Genomic DNA, 17,702 nt, shown 5'->3' on the forward strand with positions numbered 1-17,702 from the left:
AGACGGGCCTACATTGTTTGACAATGATACTCCTTTAAAGTCAGTTACATTTTTCCCCATATTATTTACAAGACTAATAGATGACGATTGGGTTCATTGTTCTTTTGTGGCTCTCTACTTATTCTGATCCAGGACCACCCTTCCTGATTACACCCCATTTTCAACCAATCCTGCTAAACTGGTCCTGGATCAGCGTGGGAAAAAAGCAACACCCTGCACATACAGACATTTCATGTTGCTGAGCTAATTGACCTCTTGTTCCCTGGAGGTAAATCAACAGAACCTAAGCCACTGGCTCACTAATGAGGCACGCTCGTAAAAAAGCTATCCATAACGAATGGGCAATTTGAAACACATTGGATACATTTACGAGCCGGTTCCTTGAGTCAGAATATGCGGCGTTCTTGTTTACTACCAAATTGCTCGTGTTTACTCCTTTGGATTGAGTTAATGCCATAGACATGGAGTCTGAGGCACGCCTGGACATGCGGAGCCAAGCACTGTTGCGTTGCACTGTGACACTTTTAATCATTTGCTTGGGATTTTTTAATAAATATATAATTGTTTGACAGAACCATTCGTGAACTGACCATGAATCAGCAGTTAGGCCTATTGACTTGGATTCATTGTATTATTAGGTGTGTTTCCAAACAACAACATGATTGCATTAGACAGGCTTCAGCAAAGCATGAGTTGTTATAAGAACCAGGTGGTGTTTAATGCAGTAATCACTGTCATCATTATGACCTAATGGCAAACTTTCAGTCACACGTAATTGTCAATCTCACTTAATCACCGTTTTCACCCATGCACCAATGCGACCATTTAACGGCAATTTGTGGTAAAACGTTTCCAGTCACTTCAATCCTTCACCGTCAAACCACGTGATTTAAGACGCATTCAGAAACAACAACTTCCGCCTTCGCTTGCCGATGCCCAAGAACAGAACTGTGGTGTTCAGGAATTTGGGGTCGTCTGTCAACGGTCATCTCAACTCCTGGAACATTGGGCTTATTTCAGAAGACCCCTCATTTTTCCTTGGCTGTCCAGACTGCCAAAACCGTAATTTTGGTGGTTATCGGTGACCGAGCTTACCTCACGAGAAACTGAAGTTGACGGCTACTGTTTTTTTCAGAGCAGCTGACTCTGTTTAGCCCTGGCTGTAAGGAAAAGGGCCTCTTTAAGTGTTCCATTAAGTGGCCCGATCCCCAAGAGTGGAGTCCGTGGTCTACTTCAACAGGGCAAGGGGAGCTTGAAGGAAAACAGCATGGGAGACAAGTCTGAAGATCAAAGAAGGTCTCAGACGCTTGCTCCCCCTCGCCACCAGACAGCTCCCCTCTCTTCCTTGCCCTGCTTTCAATTACAGAGTGGCCGAGAAATGGTTCATATTATGACTTTATCAATTAGACAGACGTTCATCTCAAGCACTCCCTCTCTCTCTCCCACTTTTTTGGAATGTGACAGGTACCATTGGATTGATGGACTGGCAGAAAGGCGACAGGCTGAAAGGGTGCGCTGAAGTTTTTGGATGTAATGAGAATCTATTAAGTCCCCAGAGAGCAGCAGACTCACACTTTTCCCACTGTTTGTTGTGGGTTGTGGGTTGAGAGACCTGAAACCAAACCTTAAACACAGTGTCCTCTTACATTTTTCTCAAGAAAGAATTCTTTAGAGAACCTTTATACCGCGCATGCTGACCAAACAACAAAACCTATTACAGCAGTTTTAGGGAACGCTTAAAATGATAATGTTTCTAACAAGGACTGAAAGCTTGTTACTTAGCATAGTAGAGGTTAGATCATGCTAAGAGGTTCAGGTAGCATTCATTTTCTATATAAAAAAAAAGTACGATTCTTCATATACAAGTGTACAACATATATAAGTATTATAAGTGATATTATCTACAAATTATTGTTAATTCTTAGCACATTTGCACACAAGTGCCAGCATTGCTGAAAACAATTGAAACAAGTAGAGGAACATCTAATACATATTAGATAATGTTATGCGGTCTGCATTATCTTTTTGTGCAGGAAGACTCCAGTGTATTTAACCTTATCTTTATCCATCACATCTGTAGCATATGTGCAAATACCACGGATATTTTTTGACTCCATTCCCCACACCAAGGAAAAATGGACTCAAAACTCCAATAACAAAAGTCTTACAATGAGACAGACATGAGAAAAGGTCTTTCCAGTGCTTTTCATGTCGTTTCATCCAACTTTGCAAACTTGGACCAATACATTAAACCCTCCTATTACATTGGAAAAAAAAGTTACATCTTCCACAGTTTAAATACACATAAAGACAGCAAAGAACAGCTTAAAACAGTAAACCTTTATTATGGCTTGTCCGTGACAAGCCATAAGAAGAAATGTTTGCATATAAGCACCCGAAATGAGTAAAGTCAATTAATTGCAAAGAGAAAAAGAGAGATTAACCAGTATTTCAGACATCTCAAATGTGGAAATGGGTCAAATTGACCCATAACATAATAGGAGGGATGAATGAAACTTTTCTCAGATTTGTCGCATCGCTGGACATGCCCACATCTAATTGCCAATAGTTGCTGTCGCTCATGTCATCGGAAGTCACCAGCTCTCATTGAAAATGAATGGTCTCTGTTCGCTTTGTCACTGCGAGTCGCTGTATGTGTGAATGTCCCTTGACACGGCATGAACAGCAGTTAGCTGGCTTCACGTATCTTGGAGGAAGCATTTGTTTGCCTTCATTCTCCCAGGTTAGTAGCTGTCGTGTAATAGAGGAGAGCTGGCTGGTGGGTTGAAATTGGCAGGTGACCAAAATTGGGGAGGAAATAGAGAAAAAACGAATTTACATGTCAATGATCACATGATTGTCATATGTGGAACTTTAGACATGTGTTTCACACCGTTTTCAAATGTAGTACATGTTTTTATTTTTTAAGATTTTTAAAAATTCACTTTTCTTATGATCGTATGTCAAATTATTCACATGGATTTACTTCACTTTATGGGCAAATTCACCTTTATACTATTTTTTTTTCACGACTTTGCATATTATCCACTTAGTCACATGTTAAAAACACATCATCTCACATTTGAGTGATTTTTTCACACAAGGGGGTAATGTGTCAAAATTGTTGCCAGTGGACAGTAGCATATGCCTTTAAATAAAGTGATAAAATGAGAAAAGAACAACTGTTTGTATGTATTATGTGTGCTATAATGTAAATCATACAGCAGTACTTCTCTAATGCTTAGATGACAGAGCAATAAGAAGAAACATTTCATCATATAAATTACTGAATATTTCCTTATGTCTATCTTAGAAGCTTGATTTTCATTCATGTCCAGCATGATGAAGACAAAGTAAGGTAAAGAGCAGTTTAAATGTTTTAATAGACATGCTTTTATTTTCTTTATTAGAGACCTGTATGACCTTTCTCACCACTTTGCTGATGCACAAAACTCAGACTCCAGTGTCTCTCAGACCTCCCCGGTTCTTTTGAGCCGGACTAAAAGCGCTCCGTTGAGACATCATGGACCAGTTTATGGCATGTAAGTTCCCAGGAGATTCAAAGATGAGAGGAATCCATACAGCAGCCAGCTGACGCCTGTCATCACAGTGCTACAGCGGCCCGAGATGCCCTTTTAATTACCCAACATCCCCTGCACAGTCTGGCCCTCACAAATTACGGTCCATTTAGGGCGAGCGATAGAGCTGTCAGCAAGAGCTCTGCATTTCAGTCCCGGGGGGCTAGGGGGGTTGGTGAGGGTTTGCTGGTGGAGGAGATGGCACACACACACACACACACACACACACACACACACACAGAAAAACTTTTTTTTAATTGGTGAAGTAAACATTAACAACATCAACACCACAACACCGTCCGTTTTATAATCTGCAGGCTATGACAACTTGCACAGGTCTGAAACGTCATTCTGTGGCACTGGATCCTTTTTATCAGATGCGTTAAAAACTGACCAATTACAAAACAGATAACTGCTGACCTCAATAACACTCTTATGGAGCACTGTGTGTACTTTCTACACCTTTATCAAAATGTCATGAATGTGATGTTTGTAAAAACAAGCTAGTAAACAAGATATAGATTTAAAAAAAACAACTACAATAACACAATATCTCAGTCGACTCGTAATGATAACTAATGGCTGTTGCTTTATTTCCAGTATCACAGTTTGTGTTTTGACATAAGCCTTCATAAATTCTCCAACATTGCGTTATGAAATATTTACCACTTATCAATGTGGTATAAAGGCACTATGTAGATAGCCTTCAAATAAACTGCCTTTTTTTAGATTATGTTTGCCATTATTGTGCATTTCCTCTTGCTCTGTATTTCTCATTTTAAAACAATTGCAAAGACATAATGAGCAGTACTGCACATCATCCATCCATCCATCCATCCATCTTCTATACCGCTTATCCTTTCTTCAGGGTCACGGGGAACCAGGAGCCTATACCAGGGAGCATCGGACATAAGGCGGGGTACACCCTGGACAGGGTGCCAATCCATCGCAGGGCACACTCACACACACATTCACACACCCATTCATACACTATGGACACTTTGGACATGCCAATCAACATACTATGCATGTCTTTGGACTGGGGGAAAAAACCGGAGTACCTGGAGGAAACCCCCGCAACACAGGAAGAACATGCAAACTCCACACACAGGACACAAACCCCCAACCCTGGAGGTGTGAAGCGAACGTGCCAACCACTAAGCCACCGTGCTCGTATTATTTTTATTATTATTATCATCATCATCATCATCATCATCATTATTATTATTATTATTATTATTATTATTATTAATATTATTATAAAAGGATAATAAGACACCATTGCACACTGGATTGTATGCATTTTTTTCACCTTAGGACACTGACATCATTAAGACATCTTGTCTATTTTAAGAGGCAGAGAGCGCATTCAAAGTGAGACTTGCTTTAAAATTTAATGATGATCTTTTGACTCCTTTGGGGAAATTAAGCCAGAAGAAGAAACAAAGTAAAACAGGGAGACAAATAAGAACTGAGCAGTGGAACAGACAGTGCTGTCTCTTTCTTTGATGAGCATCACATGAGGTTCCTCATGGCCCCTGGCAAACCCTTACTCTGCGTTGTTTTATGAAATTGCAGGTCTCCACACAGGCTTGGCCCTGTCCATCACACACAATAGCTCAAAGAAACTGTGCAGAGAAAGAAGCCACCTCATTATGGGCTTATTTGACAAAGGCAGAAAAAGATAATTTTGCTGACAAAACTAAAAATAAGCGTTCAATCAAATATGTGTCAGTAAATGAAAAATTTCATATGTTGCCGCAAGTAGATGTAATTCCATATGTGTTTTTTTCTTTCTTTTGTCATTTCATTCTCATAGGTTTTGTTTAGATAGTACGTGTTAACATTATGCATTTAAAAATGAAATAAGACATTTAAAATAAAACAATTATCACATTTAAAAGGGGTTCTCGGATGTTTTGCAGACCCTTTCATAAGCATAATAATGGTATTAAAATGTGTATAATAAATAATAATATTCTGCCTAATTATTGGAACCACTAAGCTTGAACATGCCTAGAACTCAAGAGTTTCAACTTGACATAATTTATAAGCCTGCTTGTTTTTAATAACTATATGAACTGATTAATAATTATAATAACTTTCATAGTGGTTGGTTATGATTTCTATAACTGTAACAAAATAATAATAATTTTAAAAAAATCACAGACACCATGGTCCAAGGAGCTGCAGTTCTTTGATAACCATGGATTTAAAACATATAAACACTTTTTAATTGACTTATTTCTGAAAATCAAAAATACACAATGGAATAAAAATTGTGTGTAATATTGTCAGACTAAAATGATTTTCTGCAAACCTATGCATGATAGTATGCATGATGCATTCAGTAAAATTGGTATATATTTCTATAAAATGGCTGGCAGAGAAAGGAGTATTATGAAAATGAACTAAATTGGCCAAGTAAGTATCTCATTATTAATATTGCACACATTTATTTAGTACATTGGTCAGTACTGATGAAAATAAGCAGTGCATAAACACAACAAAGCACTTCTAATTTGATCTTGTTTCTCACTCATCATGTCTAGAATTGCCAGACAGGTGTGGTTTGCAGCACAATAATTGTCCAAAATCTGCCGAAAGGAGCCGAAACAGGGTGGGGTGTACATGGGTAGGATAAATAGGTGTGACTGGGGTTCCCTTCTGAGTAATTATCCTATAACAATGCATTAGGGATTGGGATGCACAAAACACACTTTCTTTGATTTCATTGATACATAGGTGTTTTCCATCACTCTCTTTTAGGGAAATACTCTCTTGTATAGATCTATACAGACCCTTGAAGATTTTCCCCAAAGGAATAAGCCAAAAACTGTTTGTGGTTCTAGATTTAAAAAATTTAGGCATCACCAATATTACAGTGTCTTTGGTAGAGGTTTTGACTCATTACATTTTGTCTTCTTTGTCTAATAGAAATTAATAACAAGCAATGAGTTTTTGTCATTATTACAAATCATTGCTTCGTCCTATGCTATTATTATTATTTGAGAGAACATTTAACTTCATTACAGCTATCAAACATTTGGTATTAATATTTTGTGTAAGGATCGCATTAATACAGATCAATATTTCAGTCTGCAACTCTATTCTGTAATATGGCTGATCATGGCAATGGAGAATCCATCATCCTCATGGCAAAGATTAAATTATATTGGCCCATATTCAGGGATGAGTTACAGGCACACAGTGAAGGATGTAATTCCATAACTGTGTACATTGGTATTCAGAGCTATGGTGTAACTCTGGTGCTGTTCAAAAATTGGATGACAGTTGTAGATGTACGTGAGGTAGAGTCTGAGTAAAGCAGAGGTGTGACTCAGTCACGTGCAATTCTGAACTTGAACTCAAGCATGTATGTCTTGGATGGTATTGTGAGGAGCAGTATTAACTCCAGCAGCACTATTAGACAGTTTGATGTAACCACAAATATGTCGTGCTGACATGTATGCTTTGGGTTGTACATACACTCAAAAAACTACAGCAAACACGCAGGTGATTTACATAATTTGAATGAAGAGTCCAGAAAAGTAACTTAAACAGGTGTTTAAATGAACTCTGAATACACGTAACATACACACCTTTCCCATACACAGTAAATATAGATACAACTTTTTGACGTAAGTTGCTGGACTTACAGTCAGAAAGAATTCAGACCCCGTTACCTATTGCACACTTTATTGTGTTGTGGATCTGAATTAGAATGGATGTAATTGCCCATCAATGGATGCATTTTTACCCATCAATCTACACTTGATCGCCCATAATGACAAAGTGAAAACATGTTTTTAGATATTTTTGAAAATAAATTAAAAAAATCAAACTGAAAAAAAGAAATCTCTTATTCACAAATTGTGGTCAGGTGCATCCTGTTTGCTTAAATTATCCTTGAGATGTGTCTAGAAGTCAAATGGAATCCACCTGTTGCAATTTGAATTGATTGGACCTGGTTTGGAAAGGCACACACACCAGGATCTATAAGAACCCACAATTTAGACTGCATTTTCAAGACAAAAACCAAGCCATGAAGTGCAATGAACTGTCTGTGGATTTATGCAATCAAATTGTATCAAGGCATAGATCAGGGCAAGGATACAATTTTTTTTCATTCTTAGGCTTTGAGTATTCCCAGGACCACAGTGGCATCAATAATTTTTAAATGGAAGATGTTTGGCACAACTGTGAAACTTCCTAGAGTTGGTCATCCAGGAAAAAAGGTCCTTGGTCAGGGAGGTAAGAAAAAAACCAAGAATCACTCTAAAACAGCACCAAAAATCTTGTGCAGAGATGGGAGAACCTGCTGGACGGACAACCATCTCTGCAGCACTATATAAAAGACATATGACATCATAAAGAAGTCTAGCAACATGGGGAAAAAGATTATCTGGTCTGATGAGACAAAATGTGTACTGTTTGGGCAGAACAGTAAGCACTATATCTGGCCAAAAACAGGCACTGCACATCACCTGGCTAATACCATTCCTACAGTGAAACATGGTGGTGGCAGCATCATGCTATGAAGTGCTTCTTAGCAGCAGGGACAGGGAGACTGGTAATAATTGAGGGACGGATGAATGCAGCCAAATACAGCAAATACCTTGAAGGAAACCTCCTACAGAGAGCACACGCGATAGACTGGAACAACAGTTCACCTTTAAACACAACAATGGCCCTTAGCATATAACCAAAACAACATTGGAGTGGTTTCTGGGCAAGTCTCTGAATGTCCATGAGTGGCCCAGCCAAAGCCCAGACTTAAAACCCACTGAACACAGATGCTCGCCATCCAATCTGGTGGAGCTTGCGAGGATCTGTCATGAAAAATGGGATTAAACTGCCTAAATCCAGGTGAGCAAAGTTTGTAGAGATCTACCCAAAAAGACTTGTTGCTGTAATTGCTGCCAAATGGGCTTTTACAAAGTACTGAATAAAGGGTCTGAATACTTGCTGAATAAGAGATTTCATTTTTTTTTTAAAACTAATTTTCAGAACTCTCTAACAACATGTTTTCACATTGTCATTGTGGGTAATTAATTGTAGACTGATGGGTAAAAATGTCAATTATATCCATTCAAAATCAAATCCAGAAAACAATAAAGTGTGCAACAAGTAAAGGGGTCGGAAGTCTTTCTGAATCCACTGTAAGTTGCCAACTCTGAATACGGCCCATAATGCACATCTCTAATACACCAAAAAACAACGGTTCCACATTAATATACTGCAAAACCAAAATCTTGATTATAGACGAGCACAGAGACTCACGACAGTGATGCGATTTGTAATGATGACTGGAGGTGGGCAGTTGGTGCTTCTTGGTTATAAGGTTCAGGTTTGTGACCCTGTATTGGATAAGTGCTTATGGGTAATGACTACATTTTTATAAGAATAATATTATTATTATATTACTCATGGCAAATATATTAGTCATGGCAAACTAGGCTGAACTTGTCTCAAAACAAAAGCAGCCTAACTGCATGATATACCAGACAAATCTGGCAACACTCGTCTAATTGCTATAAAAGAAGATCAGAGATTTTGAGCTGAGCCAGACACTGACGTAGCGCCATGGCTGTGTGCTCCATTTGCGACTCATTAAAATAGTTTCGCCCTCTAATTAATTCGCTTTGCCTCTTGTCCCATTGGGTTGGACGATGTGGGGTGTTATTTTCTGGAATGTGTGTAAGCCATTTATATGCAAGAATGTCTTAAGCCTACATTATGTAGTGTTACCATCAAATTTTATGGGATTGCAATGTCTTTCATTGAAAGAAAGCATGGCCAGTTGCTGACTAGTATAATTACTACACAGTGATAGACATTTCTAGCATACACAATATGAGACCTACTTTCCCATACATAGCAAGCTAAGCTAATTCGTGTTATATTTTTTGGTTAAAGCATTCCTGGCTGTTTCCTCGTACTGCCATACTAAATGCCATGTTTAATTAGCAGGCTGGCACTACCTATTGGTGTAGTCTTACTATTTTAACACACTTTTTAGTATAGTAGTAGCCTTTGTGGTTTTGGGCGTAGTGCAAACAAGCTATTATAGGCCACCTAGAAGCTAAGAATGCATACCATTGCAGTGCATAGTATGACAAAATAGTGGGCTACGCTACCTATCATGGCCGTTTTGGATGTAGCCCGAGTGTTTAAAGGAAAAATCCACCCTGATCACATCACCTAGGAGAAGAGCAAATGTCACAGCCCTGCCCACCTCCCCTTGTATCTCCTTTCTAGAAAGCAAGTCAAGGCCGGCAGCAATGGCCTGATGTTTATTTTGCAGACTGTGTCTGAGTGTTGTGTGCGTAACCAGGCTTTGATAAAACTGGCATTTGAGTCCACATAAATCCATCGATTACGTTATGGAGCGCACTCACATGTTTGTTTCGGTGTTTCCCTCATATAATGTAAATTGCTGCAAGCTGCAGGGCTTGGAAATGTTTCTGAACTTTGCTGCTCCTCGCTGACTAAATTGAGGCTAAATGTTGTTCTTAAATAGCTACAGACAATTTAGTCTTGGCATTGGTACCCCTCTAGGTAACACACACACCACACACACACACACACACACACACACACACACACACACACACACTGTACACCCCCCTCCTCTTCGACGCCCCCCCCACCCCCCACCACCCATGGTATGCCTTTCAGTTGTCAGTATGACAGTTGTTAGTCATTTCATTTTTCCTTGTTGACTTTATAGCTCCAATATGGCCTTTTTTTTGTTGCAGTCAGAACCCACATAAGGAAATGTGCCATTGCTGAGAGCACAAGCAGGCTAATGCATGACATGCAAACATTTTCTTTCTTACGAATCCAGAGCTTTTGAAATCCTCTGCTCAGTGGTTAAATGCAACAATGTGATCCATAAAGTCATTACTGTTTGTTTTTCTTGTAAGGATTCTGAAACTTACAAATGGCAGAAAGGCCTATAAAATCTCCATTCTGTGCACTGCAGAAGATGATTTTATGACCCCAGCACAAATCACAGGCAGGCTGAAAACGAAAAAAGTGCAAATTCCACACAGTAGCAGAAGAGCAGTGATTTATAAAATCACTTTAAATACACATTACCATGGGGCCTTTAAAACAGTCTGACACGGTGATCTATGCCAGGATCCAATATACAGTATAGCCACGCACTAACCTTGTCACAGCACCCGTCTCTGACTATTGTGGGGAGAGTGTAAGAAAGGATAGCATCCATTGTAACAATAGTTTATACCTTGAGACAATTTGTCAAATTCAACTAACAGTAAAATAAACTCAAACTCAACTTACTCCAAGATGAACTCAAACTCAACTGAAACTAAAATGATCTTAAACTCAACGGACACTAAAATAATTAAAACCCCCTGAGAAACTATAATGAACTCAAACTTAACTGACACTAAAATGAACTAAAACGCAACTGACACAAAAAATGTAAGCAAACCCAGTACATTAATGAAGCTGAAGTAACCATATATGCTAAAAAAAAAAAAAACTTTTAAGATGCTTTTCCTGGGGGAAAGTGGTGAGCTCTGCAATGTACCCACTTTAATCAAACCATACACTGCTGCTGTCTACACTTGTTTCTTTCTGCATATTAAAAACAAACATTGCATTTTGCTGGAATTGCACTTACAACACACATCTGGACTGGACCACATGTTTTTAAACCAAATTTTACTATAAAGCATATGGACAGCCATGCAGAACAAATCAAGAGCAAACAGATGGATTGGTTATTTGTAGCTGTTAGCTGCTAGCAGCGTAACAGTAAGGTGGCTCTAATTTTTCTATTATTATTATTTTTTTTAATTATGGCAATGGATTAAATGTTTATACATCTATAATCCATGCATTTGGATACATGCATCCAAAACGTAATTTTGGTTTAAATGTTTATGCAATGACATTTGCACCCACCTCTCAAACAGTACATCCTTTCTAATAAGTGGTTCCCTTCTATAATTACCAAATATTTATCTGTGAGTTGAATGTGCAAAGATGAGAAAAAAGATTCACCTCTGTCCAGACAGTTTTGTCTCATTTTTTATTTGTTGGGGGAGAAAGTAGTTACATTTTGTCATATATTTTGACTACAAAGTTCAATATTCTTTAGTACTAGTTCATTTTAAAAGGTTGTTGACCAACATTACTAATTAGCACTGTCTTCTGTGTATGGGAGAAAGGCTGAAAGGAAGAAGGAGGAAGGGATGAATACAATGAATGTAACTACACTAAGCTGTGCTGTTCTGATCAAGCTGAGTCAGATAATTGCCCCTCTATTAGGAAGATTGGCTGCGACATGGGCTGAGCTAGGAGTCATCCTTCATCATATTTTGGATCAGACAGGATAAATGACTTAACTGAAATTGCACATGACACTCCCTTTGCTGGACCGATATTCTCTGCTTGGACAATTTAAATTTACTTCTATTTAATTAGAAGGCGCTTTTATCCAATTGAGGCAGATTACAATCCAAGCAGCTGTTAAAGGAGCCGGCACGTCACCAAGCAGAGGTGGTACCCAAATTTTTTACTCAGGTTACAGTACAATTACTCATCTAAATAAAGTTGAAGCACAGCCTTAAAATTTTCACCCAAGTAGAATTGTATAAACTGTTACATTTACTTGAAGTATGAAAGTACAAGAAAGACTGATAAAAGAAAAAGTCTCATATCTGCCTCAAAACGCACACTGACTGTAGTTAATAATGGTAAATTAGTATAACAACAAAACAAGGATTGCGGGAACGCATACAGCTTTATTCATAACCTCTCAAATGTTAGCTAGCATGATAATAACCGTGACAACACATATTAGTTTAATGCTAATAACTAGCTGTCACAATTCAAACAGCCTTGCTAAATACAAAGTGTATACAGCAGCAGTTAAATGACAGGTTGTTATAGGAATTAAGTCTCATTCCAGCTGTCATGTGTTAAAGTTTAGATTTGTCAGGAATTTAGATCAAACACCATCTTAGGACAAATACACTCCTGGGCAAAAAATAAATAAATAAATAAAAAATGGGCGAAGCGCATAATGGTAAAGTATTAAGATTTTAATGGTCTTAACAACAAATCATAGGTCAGAAAATTAGAAAAAAAATTAAAGTGCACTACTGAGACCTTTGTCACAGTTTGCTCATTTACTTTTGCTGCAGTGAACTGTTTGGGGAAAATGCTAGAAAGAGGGAAATTTACTTACAGCCCCTCCAAAAGTATTGGAACAGCAAGGCCAATTCTATTGTTTTTACTACTCATTGAAGACATTTGGGTTTGAGTTCAAAAGATAAATATGAGACCATATACTACGTTACTGTAAGACAATGTGTTCCTATACTTTTGCTCACCTAAAAAATGGGTGGTCTTCCACAGAAGGTGTCAGGTTTTAAGTTGTTTAACACATCTAGATGTAAATATGAGGAAGTGAAAGCTGAAATTCTGATCTATCGTCTCATTCATCTTTTGATCTCAAACACAAATGTCTTTGATGAGTAGCAAAAACAATAGAATTGGCATTGCTGTTCCAATACTATTGGAGGGAACTGTACATGGTCTTCTTGTACGTGCAAAAGGTAAAATTATGATAATGGTTGTTTGATGTATAATTCAAACTAACACATTTCTTGGTGTACAAAAATAAAGTAAACATTAAAAAAAAAATTAATAAAAAGCTGTCTGCAAGTTTGCAAGGGAAAAGTTTCTTTATCTATTTGTTTAATGTTTGCTAATTTTCCTGACCAATGATTTGTTGTGAAAGCTTAATATTTTACCATTTTGGGCTTGGCCCATTTTTTTTTGCCTAGGAGTAACCAGTACATGAAAATAGAGATTTGTAGCGATGTTTGAACGTGTAATGTGTGGAAAGTAAAGATTTTTCTCTTGAAATGTAGTAAGTCAATAGAATGAGGTGAAAGAAAAACTCAAGAACACACTCATAAAAACAGACTTCAATGACAAAATCCATAATGAAACTTTTGTGTGAAATATTTCTTGAGCTTAGTGTGATGAGCTTATTCTTGTGCTAATTTTTCTGTTGGTGTTGTATTTTTGTTATTACTGTGAGAGGTGAGTAAGGGCAGTTACACAGGGAGTTTAATAGAAGATAAAATCCTGAACATAAGGGATAACAGTCAGGTTTCACTGTTAGCTCCTGAAAACTAAAGAGCAACAGCTGTTCTCCCTGTGCTTCAGGAGTTTCCTCCAGGTAATCCGATTTCCTCCCCCAGTCCAAAGACATGTGTTGTAGGCTGATTGGCATCTCTAAATTGCCTGTAGTGTATGAATGTGTGTGTGTGATTGTGCCCTGCGATGGGTTGGCACTCCATCCAGGGTGTCCCCCACCTTGTGCCCTGCGTTCTCTGGGATAGCCTCAAGGTTCCCCCGTGACCCTGTGTAGTATAAGTGGTACCAAAAATGGATGGCTGGATATTGATGGAAAAAAGCCCATTATAAAATAAATCTTGGACACCACTGAAGATCGTATGCTAATCATAACGATTAATATGCAAGTTGTTCAGGGAGTTTTCCCTTTAAATACAGGAAAAAAGGAACTGCACTTTGTTACTTCTCACCTCTGCCACCAAGTGACCAGAAGCAAGTGCATGATACTCGTAGGAAAAACAATAAAGCCAAAGTTAAACATGAGGGTTGGAGCAATTTGCTAGTACTTTGGAGTTACACAAATACTAGCCACAGAAACTAGCCAAAACAGTGAAGATTGTATGTAAACGTTAACTAACAGAGGGGGTCTGAATAAGACATTTCCCTTCCCATATTTTAACCATAATAACTACAACAGAAAAAATAAACAACAACCCCACAGTCTAGGACAACAAAAACACCCCCCCCCCCCCGAACCCAGCACACAAACACACGCAAGCATGCTGAGATCCATCGTTAATGAAAACCCTCTGTTTTTCCTTGACATTTCACCCATTAGTTACTAGCCTAAGGTTTAATTACAGGATGTTGTAAAAATAATTTGTCCAGTGACTAAAGGAAGAGGAGATTAAACAGGCCTGCTCTTTCGAGTGGGATGGCACAGACGATGCCATTTGAGTGAGTAAAATGACCAAAGTGACCTCGTATTCTCAACCACAAGTACTATGATAATTACTACCTCCAGCTTAGACCGCTAGCAAATTCTCTTCCAGTACCAGCTGGAGTTAATTAAGGAGAATTTACTCACAGCGCAAAAAAAAAAAAAAAAAAAAAGACTTCTTTTTAATCACTCTCAAACCATTATTCAGGCTCATTGTTCAGGATTAATCCAATTTCTGTAATTAATGGCAGTTGAAAGCTATTCAGCAGATACTCAAAGTGGCCTCTAGGTGGCCCTGTTGGTGTTTTTCCTCTTTCACATCATCCTATTCAGGGTCTGTCTGCTCTGTGCTCTAAATGTGTTTCTGATGTAAGGGTGTATGTGTGTGTGAGCAGAGTATGAGGTGGGTGACACTAATGGTGTGATGATGAGGGACTGGATTGTAGGGCTGAGATAATTATGGTTTAGGTCAGGGGAATGTGTAATGCTGCTGTCATCAGTCTGTTTGTCAAAGAGAGAGAGAGAGAGAGAGAGAGAAAGAAAGAAAGCAAAGCATGTGTGTATGTGTGAAAGCAAAGGAGGTAGAGTGTTTGTAAGGGTGTATGTTCAGGTTGTCTGCTGTGAGAGTGCTATTCTCTTCTGGTGCCATTGCTGGGGAGATCATACAGACATACACACACACACACACACACACAGCCCATGGGTTTGACCCTCATCCACGTCACTGTCTCATAACCCCTCCCAACTCCATTTTAATCATTCTGTCTTTATCCTAAATTTCCATCGCTTTCTTCCTTTATTTAATTTTCCATTCAAGCCTCTCTCTTTCTCTGCCAATATCTTTGTATGTTTTTATGAAGCTATTCCTTGACAAAAGGGTTACAGCTGCTATCATCAGCTGTATTTATTCTGCTCTCTCTCTCACATTCAAACTGCTGTCTCGATCATTTTCGATATTTAAATGCAGTCCCCCTGTACAAAGAAAAGACCAAAAAGCCATTTTTACTTTAAAAAATTATTATAATGTAGGTGTAAGGGTAGTTTTTGGGGCATTAGTAAATCATCAGTAAATATTTTTTAGCCTGCTTCATTGAATTTGTCAAGATATTTGTATATTAAGCGCTTTCAGGTATTGGACTACTTTTTCACAGAGAAGACAAGAAAATAATGTGACTTCAAAACTACAAGTGCTATACTCAAACTATAAAGTCTTATCCAGCTTTCAAACACTGGAGCAATACAGTAAAAAGTAATTGTGGCTACAACAGCCATGTTTCCATCCAAGTTGCAAATTGAACTTATGTGAAAAATTTAAATATTGCATAAAACATTTAGGGGTGCATGGTGGCTTAGTGGTTAGCACGTTTGCCTCACACCTCCAGGGTTGGGGGTTAGATTCCCACCGCGGCCCTGTGTGTGTGGAGTTTGCATGTTCTCCCCGTGCTGCGGGGGATTTCCTCCGGGTACATCGGTTTCCTCCCCCAGTCCAAAGACATGCATGGTAGGCTGATTGGCATGTCCAAAAGTGTCCGTAGTGTATGAATGGGTGTGTGAATGTGTATGTGATTGTGCCCTGCGATGGATTGGCACCCTGTCCAGGGTGTACCCCGCTTTGTGCCCGATGCTTCCTGGGATAGGCTCCAGGTTTCCCCGTGACCCTGAAAAGGATAAGCGGTATAGAAGATGGGTGGATGGATAAAACATTTGGGAATAAAGCACTGTTTCTATCCCATGTGTTCAAGAGAACAAAATCGTCACTTCCAGGGAAGCTGGCGCAAAAGTATCAATATAAATGGAAGTTGTTGCAACTGGGGAAGCCAGTGTGGCTAAATAATTTTTTCCAATATAATAAATGACGCAGACAAAACGCCATTACAAACTTAATGAGATCGGAGGCGGATGGCTGATATTTGGGAATGGAATAATGTGAGACAGTTCTGGGAGATAATTACACCAAATCATTTCGATGACAGACTTTGGCTCAGACATTTCAGAATGACAAAAACATTTGAAATGCTATGCAACAAGACTGGTCCGCTGTTTAGTGCAGTTATGCCGACCCACCACGCCTCAGTTCCAACAGAAAAAAAAGCATTGCCATTGTACTGTATAAGTCGGCCACAAGCGCTGGATATCCGATCGCATCAGCCAATTACCCAATCACATGATTTATTGAGGCAAAGTCACATGATGCGCATCGAGGAATTTATTCGGTAAATATGTTTCCATTGTAGTTTATACGCATGTCTTTTTTTCAAATAAAAAATAAATATCCTCCTCAATTGAACGCATAAGTTTTTTATGCACATTTTTGAGATTTTATTTGCATCTGGTGTTTCCATCCAGCATCCAGCATATCCCAAAATTCGCATAAAAATACGTGGATAGAAACATAGCTAATAATGATAATGATAATGAGTCTTTATTTGTCACATATACATTACAGCACAGTGAAATTCCTTTCTTCGCATACCCCAGCATGTTAGGAAGTTGGGGGTCAGAGCACAGGGTCAGCCATGATGCTGCTCCAGGGGTGCTGAGAGGGTTAAGGGCCTTGCTCAAGGGCCCAACAGTGGCAGCTTGGCAGTGCTGGGGCTTGAACCCCCGACCTATGAATGACTATGTTAATTGGTATTGGTAAAGGATTAATTATACACATTTGGAGCAAAAATAACAACCTGTTTGTCAGTAAATAAAAACATGGCAATGCTATATCTCAATTCGCCTACTATCCGTCCTAAATAATGTCCGAGATTAGAATGAGTGTGTCCCAGATAGTAGTATGTTGAAATGAGTATCCCAACGGTACCTGGATGGTCTACTGTTTCTGGTAGATTTTTGAAGTGTGGATCCGTGGACACTTTTTTTCAGGAGGAGCTTTGTGATGTTTTGCTTCACCAAATTGTAACGACGGTGCTGCATAATTTAGAGAGGTGTAAATGAAATGTGGAAAAAATAAATCAAGGGAAACATAAATTAAATTATATAGTATAAATTATATAAGGAATAATGAATGAAGAAAAGCTGAAAAGCAATAAAGAGTGTGTTTACGGTGA

Source organism: Ictalurus furcatus, chromosome 26, assembly GCF_023375685.1.
Source record: "Ictalurus furcatus strain D&B chromosome 26, Billie_1.0, whole genome shotgun sequence".
NCBI lineage: Eukaryota > Metazoa > Chordata > Actinopteri > Siluriformes > Ictaluridae > Ictalurus > Ictalurus furcatus.